Here is a 10,857-nt window from a genome sequence, read left to right on the forward strand (position 1 = left end):
CTCCTGGAGTATGTGATGAAGTTCAAAGAACGGCTGTCCACTGCTTTACAGCTGGCAAGAGAGAATTTAGGAGCTGCTCAGAAGATGAAGACTTGGTATGATAAGAAGTCCAGGTTACGCCACTTTCAGCCAGGAGATCAGGTTTTGATTCTGCTACCAGTGCATGGGCAACCTCTTCAAGCCAAGTTATTGGTCCTTATTTCGTGGAGAAGAAACTCAGTGATGTCAACTATGTCATCGCCACACCAGATCATAGAAAGAACAAGCAACTTTGTCACATCAACATGCTAAAGTTATATCACAGGTGGGACGAAAATAACCCAGTCTGCACTGTAGCTGTTCCACCTGAGTCTGCAAGTGAAGTTCTCCCATGCAGCATGAGCCTGAGTGATAGTTTGAGGAAGAATCCTGATATCATGAATGATCTCCAGACTAAGCTTTTTCATCTAGCTCCCGAGGAAAGGCAGGAGTTTTCGGCATTACTGCAGGAGTACCCGCAAGTGTTCCGTGCTACTCCAGGAAGAACCACTGTGTTGATGCATGATGTCGATGTTGGAGACGCAAAGCCAATTAAACTGCTCTCCTACCATGTGAACCAAGTAGGAAAGTTCCTCTCATCGAGAAGGAGCTTGGCTACCTGTTGGACCACAAGATGATTGAGCCCTGTCAGAGCGAGTGGAGTTCTCCTGTCACTCTAGTCCCTAAGCCAGGTGGGTCACAGCGGCTTTGCATCGACTACAGACGTGTTAATCAGATAACCAAAACAGACACTTACCCTCTCCCTAGCGTGGAAGATTGCATAGACAAGATCGGAAAGGCTAGGTACATAAGTAAGTTTGATTTGTTAAAGGGATACTGGCAAGTACCTATGACTGAACGTGCTAGGGAGATCTCATGTTTTGTAACACTAGGAAAGACTTTTGCATGTTCTGTAATGCCATATGGTATGAAGAATGCACAGCCACTTTTCAGAAGCTCATGAATGTTGTAACAGAGTATTTGGCAGGGTGTGTTGTTTATATTGATGATGTATTAATCTTCAGTGACAACTGGAAAGATCACCTATGCCATGTCAGTAAATTTCTTGAGCGTTTGGTTCAGGCTAATCTTGTAGCTAATTTATCAAAGTGTGAGTTTGGTCAAGCTAAAGTTCAGTACCTTGGGTACGTAATTAGTGATGGACACGTTACACCACCTGGACCTAAGGTTCAGGTTATAAGTGATCTCCCCAGACCTAAAAGTAGGAAAGAGCTACAAAGATTTTTGGGAATGGTAGGTTATTACAGGAGATTTGTTCTTAACTTTTCAATTCTTGTATCACCACTTACAGACCTACTGAAAAAGGGAGTTAAATTTGTCTGGACCGATAACTGTGAATCCTCTTTCAGTAAACTTAAAGCTATCCTATTAAGTCAGGCAGTGCTCGCTACTCCAAATTTTGCTAAGCCTTTTAAGATGGCTGTTGACATAGCAAGTGATACAGGAGCTGGGGCTGTTTTGCTGCAAGAGGATGATCAGGGTATTGAACACCCTGTATCTTATTACAGTAAGAAGTTCACTCCACCTCAAAAGAACTACTCAACTATTGAGAAAGAGCTTTTGGCCTTGATTTTGGGTTTACAGCATTTTTCATTTTATTTGTGTTCTGGTTTTGACCCCATAGTCATTTATACCGATCATAACCCACTGAAATTCCTTAGTAAGTTTAAAGATGAAAATGAGAGATTGACAAAATGGAGTCTACTTCTTCAGGAGTATTCATTAGACATACAACATGTCAAGGGGAAAGAAAATGTTATTGCAGATTGCTTATTTAGACTTTAGACAGATTGTTTTAGAGTAATAAGAAATTTCCTTTGTAAATTTCTTTTTCTTTGTGGGGAGGTGTTACATAGCCTATGATTTCATCATCCTTTGTATAATTCTAACGTTACAGTATGCTGCATGTTTGATCACGATTCGCCTCGTGGCTTCCATAGTGACCAGGCTTGCGTGTTCTACCTCACTCCCCCCTTCTCCCCCTTATAGTAGAGTAAGTCGTTCTTTCTCTTGTTCAGAGCAGGATTGTCAACTCTTTGTCCCATATGGCTTCATTTGCGCGTCCTTCTTACAAGTTGTATCAAGCTCTGCCGGCTCCTATATAATGAGCTCAGTCTCTGCATTAATTGCCACTTAGATCTACTCCTCATTTTGTTCACATCTCTGTCCTCCCCTGTATAATGTATTATTATTTTTGTGAGTGCTCAGGAAGTCTGCAGCCATCTAGCTGCTGTATAATTTGAGTATAAGTGTTGTTACCATTTTTCTTGTACTGCATGGCCCAAGATGTTGATTTGTGGGCCTGGTAAGGTTTTTGTGATTCATGTAGAGTTTTGGTGTCAGCCAATATTAATAATATTTTGTATCTGTAATAATATATCTTGCTTTAACTGAGCATTATTCGGTTCTTTCATTTATCAGGGCTGACTTAAATAAATTTGTTCTTGCTAAATTCGTGTTAATAGAGGCTATTGCAGTTAACCATATATGTAACCTGTTTTGCCATTACATTATCCTTATGAGTCCTGAATGTTTAGTTGTTAGTTTGAGCATTAAACTTTAACTTTTAATTTTACCTAACTCTTTTGTTTTGAACCTGGAACTTTGCGGGGCAGTAGTGATTTTAGTATTCTCACTTGAAGTGTTCATTATCTCTCTCTGTTCCGTAACAACGTCTTGTGAAGAGAATGAAGAATTAGAGACTGACTAGGAGAGTTCATGTATGGGGGAGGGGGAGACGAAAATGAGATGGAGGGATGAGGTACAGAGGTATATTAGAGAGAGTGTTAGTTGGAGAGAGGGAGTGTGAGTTGGAGAGAGGGAGTGTTAGTTGGAGAGAGGGAGTGTGAGTTGGAGAAAAGGGGTGTGTGAGATGAAGAGAGAGCAGCCTGATAACGAACGACAGAAAGATATATATGCGATTCGTTTCCGGCCACTCCATCTGGGTGTAAAGGTGGGCAAGATAGACACACACGTCGCCCCCATATACCCTGCAACCCTTGACGCACAGACTAATATAAAGCACTGAGGGTGAAGCATAAGCCTGTGAGAGGATGGTGGTTTGGAGGCGGGATATTGCAGGATCGATGTAATGAGGCCACCTTGATAATGAGGTAATGAGAGTGCCTGACCTGGGTGATGACGGGGCAAATGGGTGGTAATCAGGTGGAGTGCTTGCCTGACCCCGCCCCCCCCCCCCTCCCAATCACCATCATCCCCGCCCGGCCCCTCCCCGCCCCGGCCCACCACTGTCTACTTTTCTTCCTCCTGCCTGATCTTTGTCTCAGTACACAACCAAGGTGGAAGGCCTCTTAAAACCTGTTTCTTAGCGATTTACTTTTTATATTACCTTTGACTGTTCTCTAATATGCACTATAATTCAGAAAACAAAATGAAGAATGGATTTATGCTAAGTCAAGTAAGCTGCCTAACTGTACCTATCCGGTGAAACCAGGATTCCGGGGGCTTGAATGATATGTGTTTGACCCATTCATTTCGGCAAATTTTGGTTATTATATCATTCTTTTTTCTTCTGGACCTTGCTTCACCCCATCCTAAGGAGGTCTGGATGATGATGATGATGATGATGAACGTCAAGCCAAGAAGATTACCTATGAGTGATGATAATGACGATGATGATGATGATGCTAATGATGATGAACGACAGGCCAAGAAGTTTACCTGATGATGATGATGATGGTGATGATGATGAATGTCAAGCCAAAAAGCTTACCTGATGATTGATGATGATAATGACGTTAATTATCATTATCGTCATCAAGGTGATAATGATGATGAACGTTAAGCCAAGAATTTCACCTAATGATTGATGATGATGATGATGATGATGATATGATGATGATGTTATGATGATGGTGATATGATGATGATGATGATAATGGTAATGATAATGATGATATGATGATGATGATGATGATGATACGATGATGACGATGATGATGATGATGATGATATGATGATAATGATGATGATGATGGTTGATGATGATGAACGTCAGCCAGTAAGACTGCCCACTGTAACCAGGTGAAGTCGAGTTTTTTCCCTCATAGTGAGTCATTGTCAGGTCATGTTAGACTGGGAGTTAAGTTTGGTTAGAGTTACATAAAATAAAAATCTGGAAAGAGATTATTCAACGCCCCGACTCGCCTTTAATTAGACTTTACTTGTTTTTCCACCTGTGTGCTCACCTTGGCGTCACCTTGAGCCGTGTATTCGTGGGGCTACAGAGGTCCCTTGGGCTTGGGCTTGAGGTAAATCGAACTTGTGTGCTGTACCAGTTGTTATTTTTATATATAATGTATATCTTTAGTTCTAGGTGGTAAGATATTTAGAAGATGGCATTTATATTACGTTGACTTTACACCAAAATCCATGTCACCTCCTGTTTTTCTCTCAATGAACTTTTTTTTACAGATCAGGGGAAGGAAATACAAATTAAAAAAATAATAGACATATAGCAGATTACAAGTGTTCTCAGTTATAAAAAAAATCTGCAACAGCTGGACTTAAACTTGTGTAGGTTGAAGTGTGGGGGGAAATATTCCGGGGAAGCGGGTTCCAAAGAGAAACAATTTGGGGAACGAAGGGATTCTGAGAGGCAAAAGTTCTATATGACAGTGTGAGAGTCAGTATTAGACTCGTAAAACTGAGCTATTTATACTAATGACACTGATCTATCTACCTATAATCTGTCTATCTATCTATCTATTGCCAGACGCCACAACAAGAGGTGACAGTTTGTCTTTGAGTTAGTGTTTTTACGGGGGGAGGGGAGCACTAACCTTACGCCAACTCACTTGTTGACACGTAGGGAGCACGTAAGGATTGTTTATATGGTTACCACCCAGCTTTCTAAATGATTTCCCGGCTTGCAGGTAACCATTAGGCTTGTCTCTCAATGTAAAGCCACGTGAAAAGGAAAAAAGAGTAATAAAAAGTGACAGGAGAGATGGGAGAAATAGGAAGAGAGGAGGACAGACACGAAAAAAGAATGATAAAGATGAAGTAAGAAGTAGGCAGCTATATGAAGTCAAAATTTCTTTGACTGCGGGTTACGTGACTGATTTTTCGAGGTTCATGGAGAAAGAAGTAGAGAGAGCGACACGACTTTTGATGCCGACTGTACGTATCAATCTTCCAATTTTTATAAGAGGGAGGGAATGAAAAGAAAACAAACTGTCTTAAGAGAGGTAAAAAAAGAGAATTATAATGACAATATTGTACGTAGTTTAAATGTCAAGTCTTTACGTTATATTTATTAATTTTACCTTCGTGACCACACAGCTTGGGACGGGAGGGGACAACTGTCTTTTTTTATATTCTGTTTGGTGATAATGTTGAACCAACCATCTCTTCGTGTACACTACGCAGTCTACAACGTCCATCTACCCCCTGACTTGTATTCTCGGTGGTTAAGCAAGCTCCCTAACACCTCTTCCTTACCGATTAATTTTTGGATACGTCTAGGTAATATTTGTAAGGTATTTATGCAGAGTATGGTGACATGAAAATTATTAGAGTAACACAGAAGACGACTCCAAGGTGCAATAAGCAAAATAAATCGCTTAGAAAGAGGTATTAGGGAACATCCTTAACCGATGAGAATTCGAAACCTTGCCCCAGCACCAATCACGATCCCCGCCCACTCCACCCACCATCCCCGCCCGTTCCACCCACTGTCTCCGCCCATTCCACCCACCATCTCCTCCCATCCCACCCACTCCCCGCCCATTCCACCCACCATCCCCGCCTATCCCACCCACCATCCCCGCCCATTCCACCCACCATCCCCGCCCATCCCATCCACCGTCCCCACCCATTCCACTCACCATCCCCGCCCATTCCACCCACCATCTCCGCCCATCCCGCCCACTCCTCTCTATCCACTCCACGAACTAGTACCTTGATGAGGCTACCGTTAAAACCTCTGCATCTATACCATGTTCACTTTAACAAGGCGTAAAATTACCATCTCCAACTTGAATGCTGAGCCTTAACAAGAGATTAACACGAGAGTGTAATGCTAGTCACGAAGAACACCAACGTACAGGATGCAGAGCCGCAGTATTGTCTTATTCTGCCACTCAGGTAAATAAGATGTAAAAGGACGAAAATGTTTGCCTACTTAAAATGAATGAACTATAGGATACGGAAATAATAGGATGTTAGTTTATATGGAAAATGTATGTTTAAGTACTTGGTTAGTGTGATGAGTAAGGATGGATGTTTGGAGGGTGAAGTGCTTGAAAGGGTACAGCAGGGAAGAAAGGTTGCTGGATCATTGAAGGCAGTGATAAGAAACAGGGAAATGAACATGGAAGTAGAAAGTTACATGACAGTATTGTGATACCAACTCTAACGTACGGAAGTGAAGCTTTGACGTTGTTGGAAGGACACGAGTCAAGAGTGAGAGCAGTGAAAATGAGTTATTTTTGAGGAGCATGTGGAGTCACATGGAGAGACAGACTGACAAATAAGGATCTGAAGGAGCGTTGTGGTGTGGATGTGGATGTGATAGGAAGCGTTAGGAGAAACACACTGAGGTGGTTTGGACATATGGAGAGGATGGAGAGTGAGAGACTGACATGGAGAGTATATGTGAGTGAGGTGGAGGGGGAGAGAGGAAGGGGAAGGCCAAGGATGAGGTGGGAGGATGGAGCGGAGGGTGTGAATTGGGAGCAGGGCAGTGAAATGGCGGGGGACAGGGTGACGTGGAGGCGATTTGTTTGTGGCCACCCCGTATGAGATTAAGGTGTCTGGCAATAGATAGATAGATACAACTATAGGAGAGGGAAATATTAGGATGTTAGTTTATATACATTTTGGAACATTATTACGAAAGCAATACTGGATTCCAGCATTAAATTTTGAGGGGGGAAAATACCTTAATTTTTGCACCCTTACTACTTACTTTTTTTTTTTTTAATGGAAGGAAGAAGGAAGCAAAGGCCAGGAGCGCGCAAACCGTTCCTTCCAAGAAAAATACAAAAAACAGTACAAAAGAGAGCCAAATTCAAGATCTATTCATTTCGGGATGCCTGGACACACTGCATTTGAAAAACTGGAGATCATAGGAAGTAAGAAATACAGACAGTGGGAGACAGTTCCAGAGTTGACCTGTTGCATAAATGAAGGACTGGGAGTAACGGTTAACTCTTGCATTAGAGAGTTGAACAGAAAAGAGGTGAGAGTTTGTTGCTAGATGGATGCTACGTGCCCGTCGTAGAGGTGGAGAGATGCAAGCAGACACTTCAGAGGAGCAGTGACCATTGAAGTAGCGATACAAAAGAGATAAAGGTGCAACAGAGAGGCGAAGATACAGAGGTTGAAGGAAGCTGATAAGGATGAGAGTTGATGAGACGAAAAGCTTTTGACTCCACCCTATTGAGAAGAGCTGCATGTGGGGAGCCTCCCCACACATAAGAGTTGTACTCAACACAGGGGCGAATAAAACCCGTGTATAAAGTCAACAACTGTGCAGGGGTAAAGAAGGCATGGAGTCGGCTTAGCACACCCAGTCTCTTGGAAGCAGATTTTTCGAGAGGTAATATGTTCTTTCCAAGATAAGTCCCGAGTGAATGAAACTCCAGGCATGTTCAAGGATGATGAAGGATTGAGTTGGATAATATTAATCATTGGTGGGTACTCCTGTGGAAGATTCCGTCGGATTGATAGATGTTAGAACTGAGTTTTTGATGCATTAAAAACAACAAGATTACTTTTACGCCAGTCAGAGATACGAGCCAAGTCAGACATTAGGAGTGCCATAACCTCATCCCTTGTCTGTTGAAGTAACTACTGAGATGGACACTGTCGGAAGCGAATGGAAAGGTGAAGGGTGAAGTCCTCAGCATATGAGTAGATAGGGTTAGATATACAGCTTTGACAGTCATTGGTGAACAAAAGAAAGAGAGCTGGTTTAGGACAAAGCCCTGAGGAACACCACTGTTGATAGCTGTTGGAGATGAACGGTGGTTTTCTACAGCAGCCACTATGGAACGACCAGAAAGGAAGCTGGAGATAAAGGCACAGACAGAAGGATAGAAACCGTCAGAGGGAAGTTTATACATTAAAGATTTATGCCAGACTTGATCGCAATGGCAAGTTTTCTTCAAAGTCCCGAAAGGAGGATGACCAGGAGTCTGAAAGGTAGGTGAAAAGATCGCCAGTGGAGCGTCGCTAGTGGAGCCCATACTGATGAAAGAGGGTTGTGAGAGGAAAGATGCTTTAAATTTTATTTCTAAATAGACTCAAAAACTTTTGAAATACAGGATATTAAGGCAACTGGGCGATAGTTAGAGGGTTAGGAATGGTCGCCCTTCTTTGGGACAGGCTGAATGAGAGCAAACTTCGAGCAAGAAGGAAAGGTACAAATTGATAGACAAAGGCGAAAGAGTTTTCCTAGGCAGAGTGCAAGCACAGTATTTAGTACAGATGAAATTATTTTTAGCAGAGCGACTTAGCACGATTCCAGGCAGACACATAAAAAAGTTGTGATTCAGGGGTGGGTTGGCTCTGGTACCTTTTATAGGCCCTCTCCTTGTTGTGGACAGCATTAGAACAAGCGTGATTAAACCAAGGCTTTCTTGCATTAGTCAGAGGATATGAGAAGGGACTGTATGCTTCCATGCCCGAGAAAATAACCTCCATAATGCTCAAGGCACACCTAGATGGCTACTTGCCATGGAAGCAAAAATCATTCCAGAGGAAATCAAAGAAATACTGTCTGAGGGCCTCCCAGTTCACAGCTCCAAAGTGCCACAGTCGATGTTTCTTTGGAGGGTCCACAGGCCGTACTGGAGTGATAGGACAGGTTAAGGTAATAATGTTGTAATCAGAGGAGCCCAACGGAGAGGAAAGATTTACAGTGTAAGCAGAAGGATTAGTTGTAAGGAAGAGGTCAAGAATGTTGGAGCTCTCTCCAAGGTGGTCAAGGATACGGGTAGGGTGCTGTACAAGCTGCTCTAGATTATTAACCTGCCCTGTCTCGACCGATTGTCCACCACTGACTCCCCCCAATCCCGACTAATTTTGGAAAAAAAAAATGATTAGTTCAAACCTCCACTTTTGGTGAGAAACCGAAAATTTATAGAGAATAAAAATTCATAGAGGTTTAAAATACTCAATACAGGTAGCAGTACTCCTTACCTTACTGGGTTTTCTATCAGGCTGGTTCCAAAGAAAACGAGATCTATGGGAGGGTAACTATTCCACACCACTCATAAACGGTATTTATCTATTTATTTGGTACAAATTTGTATGTAGTATGAGAGTATATTGGTTTTCAAACAGTAATATAGGCAATATAAGCATTGTTTCACTCACTAACACATCAACATACCTAACCTTTTTTGGCAGCATTACCTCATCATCATTTCTAACTGTTTCTTCCTCTAATGCTACGTAAACTTTGTTCTCCACATTGTCATCGATTGGGAAATCACTCTGGCCCTGAATGTCTTTATTGGCCAGGTCACTGGTAACAGGTGAATTGCCAAGACAATGACATGCAGGGGGGGGAGGTCATGTGGGGTAAGGCATCGTCTCTGCCTGGCATCTTGTAGAGGAAGGTGTCCCGTGTATACATACCAAAAATCACGCGCAAAAACTGAATATTGTGCAAATTATGGACCTTGCAATTGCACGACGTACCAGTATTTCGACGGGTCTAGCTGTGACAAAAACGTTGCAACGTACCCATACGTTGATGGGACGCCTTGGGTTAAAGATAGAAAAGGTGTAGGCTTGTTCACCAGGTGGATCAGTGAAAGGAGAGGAGAGCCAAAGGTGGTGGTGAACATTGATATCTCCTAGAATGGAGATTTCAGAGAAAGGAGAAATGGATAGAATGTGTTCCATCATACAAGCAAGATAGCTGAAGAATTTTTCGCAGTCAGTAGAATTATGGGATAGGTAAGCAGCACAGATATATTTAGGCAGAGAATGACAGGAAAGCCAAAGCCAGAGAGAAGAGAATTCGGAAGAATCAAGTTTAGGAACACGAGGGCAAGATAGGTCGTTGCATACACATACACAACAGCCACCTTTGGCTTTGAAATGAGTGTAAAGAAAGTAGGAGGATACAGAAAAGTGTTTCCTGTCAGTTGTCTCAGACAGCTGAGTCTCAATTAAGAAGAGAAGGTGAAGTTTAGAGGAGGAGAGGTGGTGCCCATCAGAGCTAAAGTAAGAGGAAAGGCCGCGAATGTTGTAAGAATGAAGAAGTTAGTCAGACAGTGGTTTCAGGCAGCTCATTGTGTCGTCACCGGGAGAGGGGCGGATGGTGGAGGCATTTATTTAAGGAAGCTTCCTAACATTTCTTCCTTACCGACTCATTTTTAGATACGGCTGGATATTATCAATTTTTACGATTTTTATGCGGAGTATGGTGATATTAGAATGAGATGAGAAACACAGAAGAAGACGGTAAGGTGTAATAGCTAAAATAAATTACTAATGAAGAGGTAGTAGGGAGCTTCCTTACCCGACGAGAATACGGGTCTTTGCCTACACATCAGCATTTACTGGAACTGTGCCAGAGTTAATGAGTTGGTACCAAGTGATTAAAACTGGGAGAAAAAAGTTAAAAGTCAAAGTAAAATGGGAAGATGGTGCAGTCTTGGTGGAGATATGCGTTCTGTGAGTGCTCTTGTGTGATGAAGAGGAGGATTTTAGTTAGTCTGAAACACAGGGATTTACGTAATAATATTACCATAACGACAGCCTTCTTGCTATTTATTCAAGGTTGTGGAAAGAATCAGGTCATCAAATACCGGTACTATTATTCTTTATGACACAAGA

General features: G+C 42.3%; 1 long non-coding RNA gene across 1 annotated transcript in view; it reads left to right on the forward strand.

The window, feature by feature from the left end:
* The first annotated feature begins 2,513 nt into the window (after positions 1-2,513).
* LOC145407461 (uncharacterized) overlaps positions 2,514-10,857 on the forward strand; it is a 475,197-nt gene continuing 466,853 nt past the window's right edge. Inside the window, exon 1 of the long non-coding RNA XR_013898730.1 lies at positions 2,514-2,578. This is a non-coding gene — a long non-coding RNA (uncharacterized LOC145407461). The remainder of the gene's footprint in view (positions 2,579-10,857) is intronic.

Source organism: Coenobita brevimanus, chromosome 73 (assembly GCF_032717465.1).
Source record: "Coenobita brevimanus isolate Jiangsu-jjx chromosome 73, ASM3271746v2, whole genome shotgun sequence".
Lineage (NCBI taxonomy): Eukaryota > Metazoa > Arthropoda > Malacostraca > Decapoda > Coenobitidae > Coenobita > Coenobita brevimanus.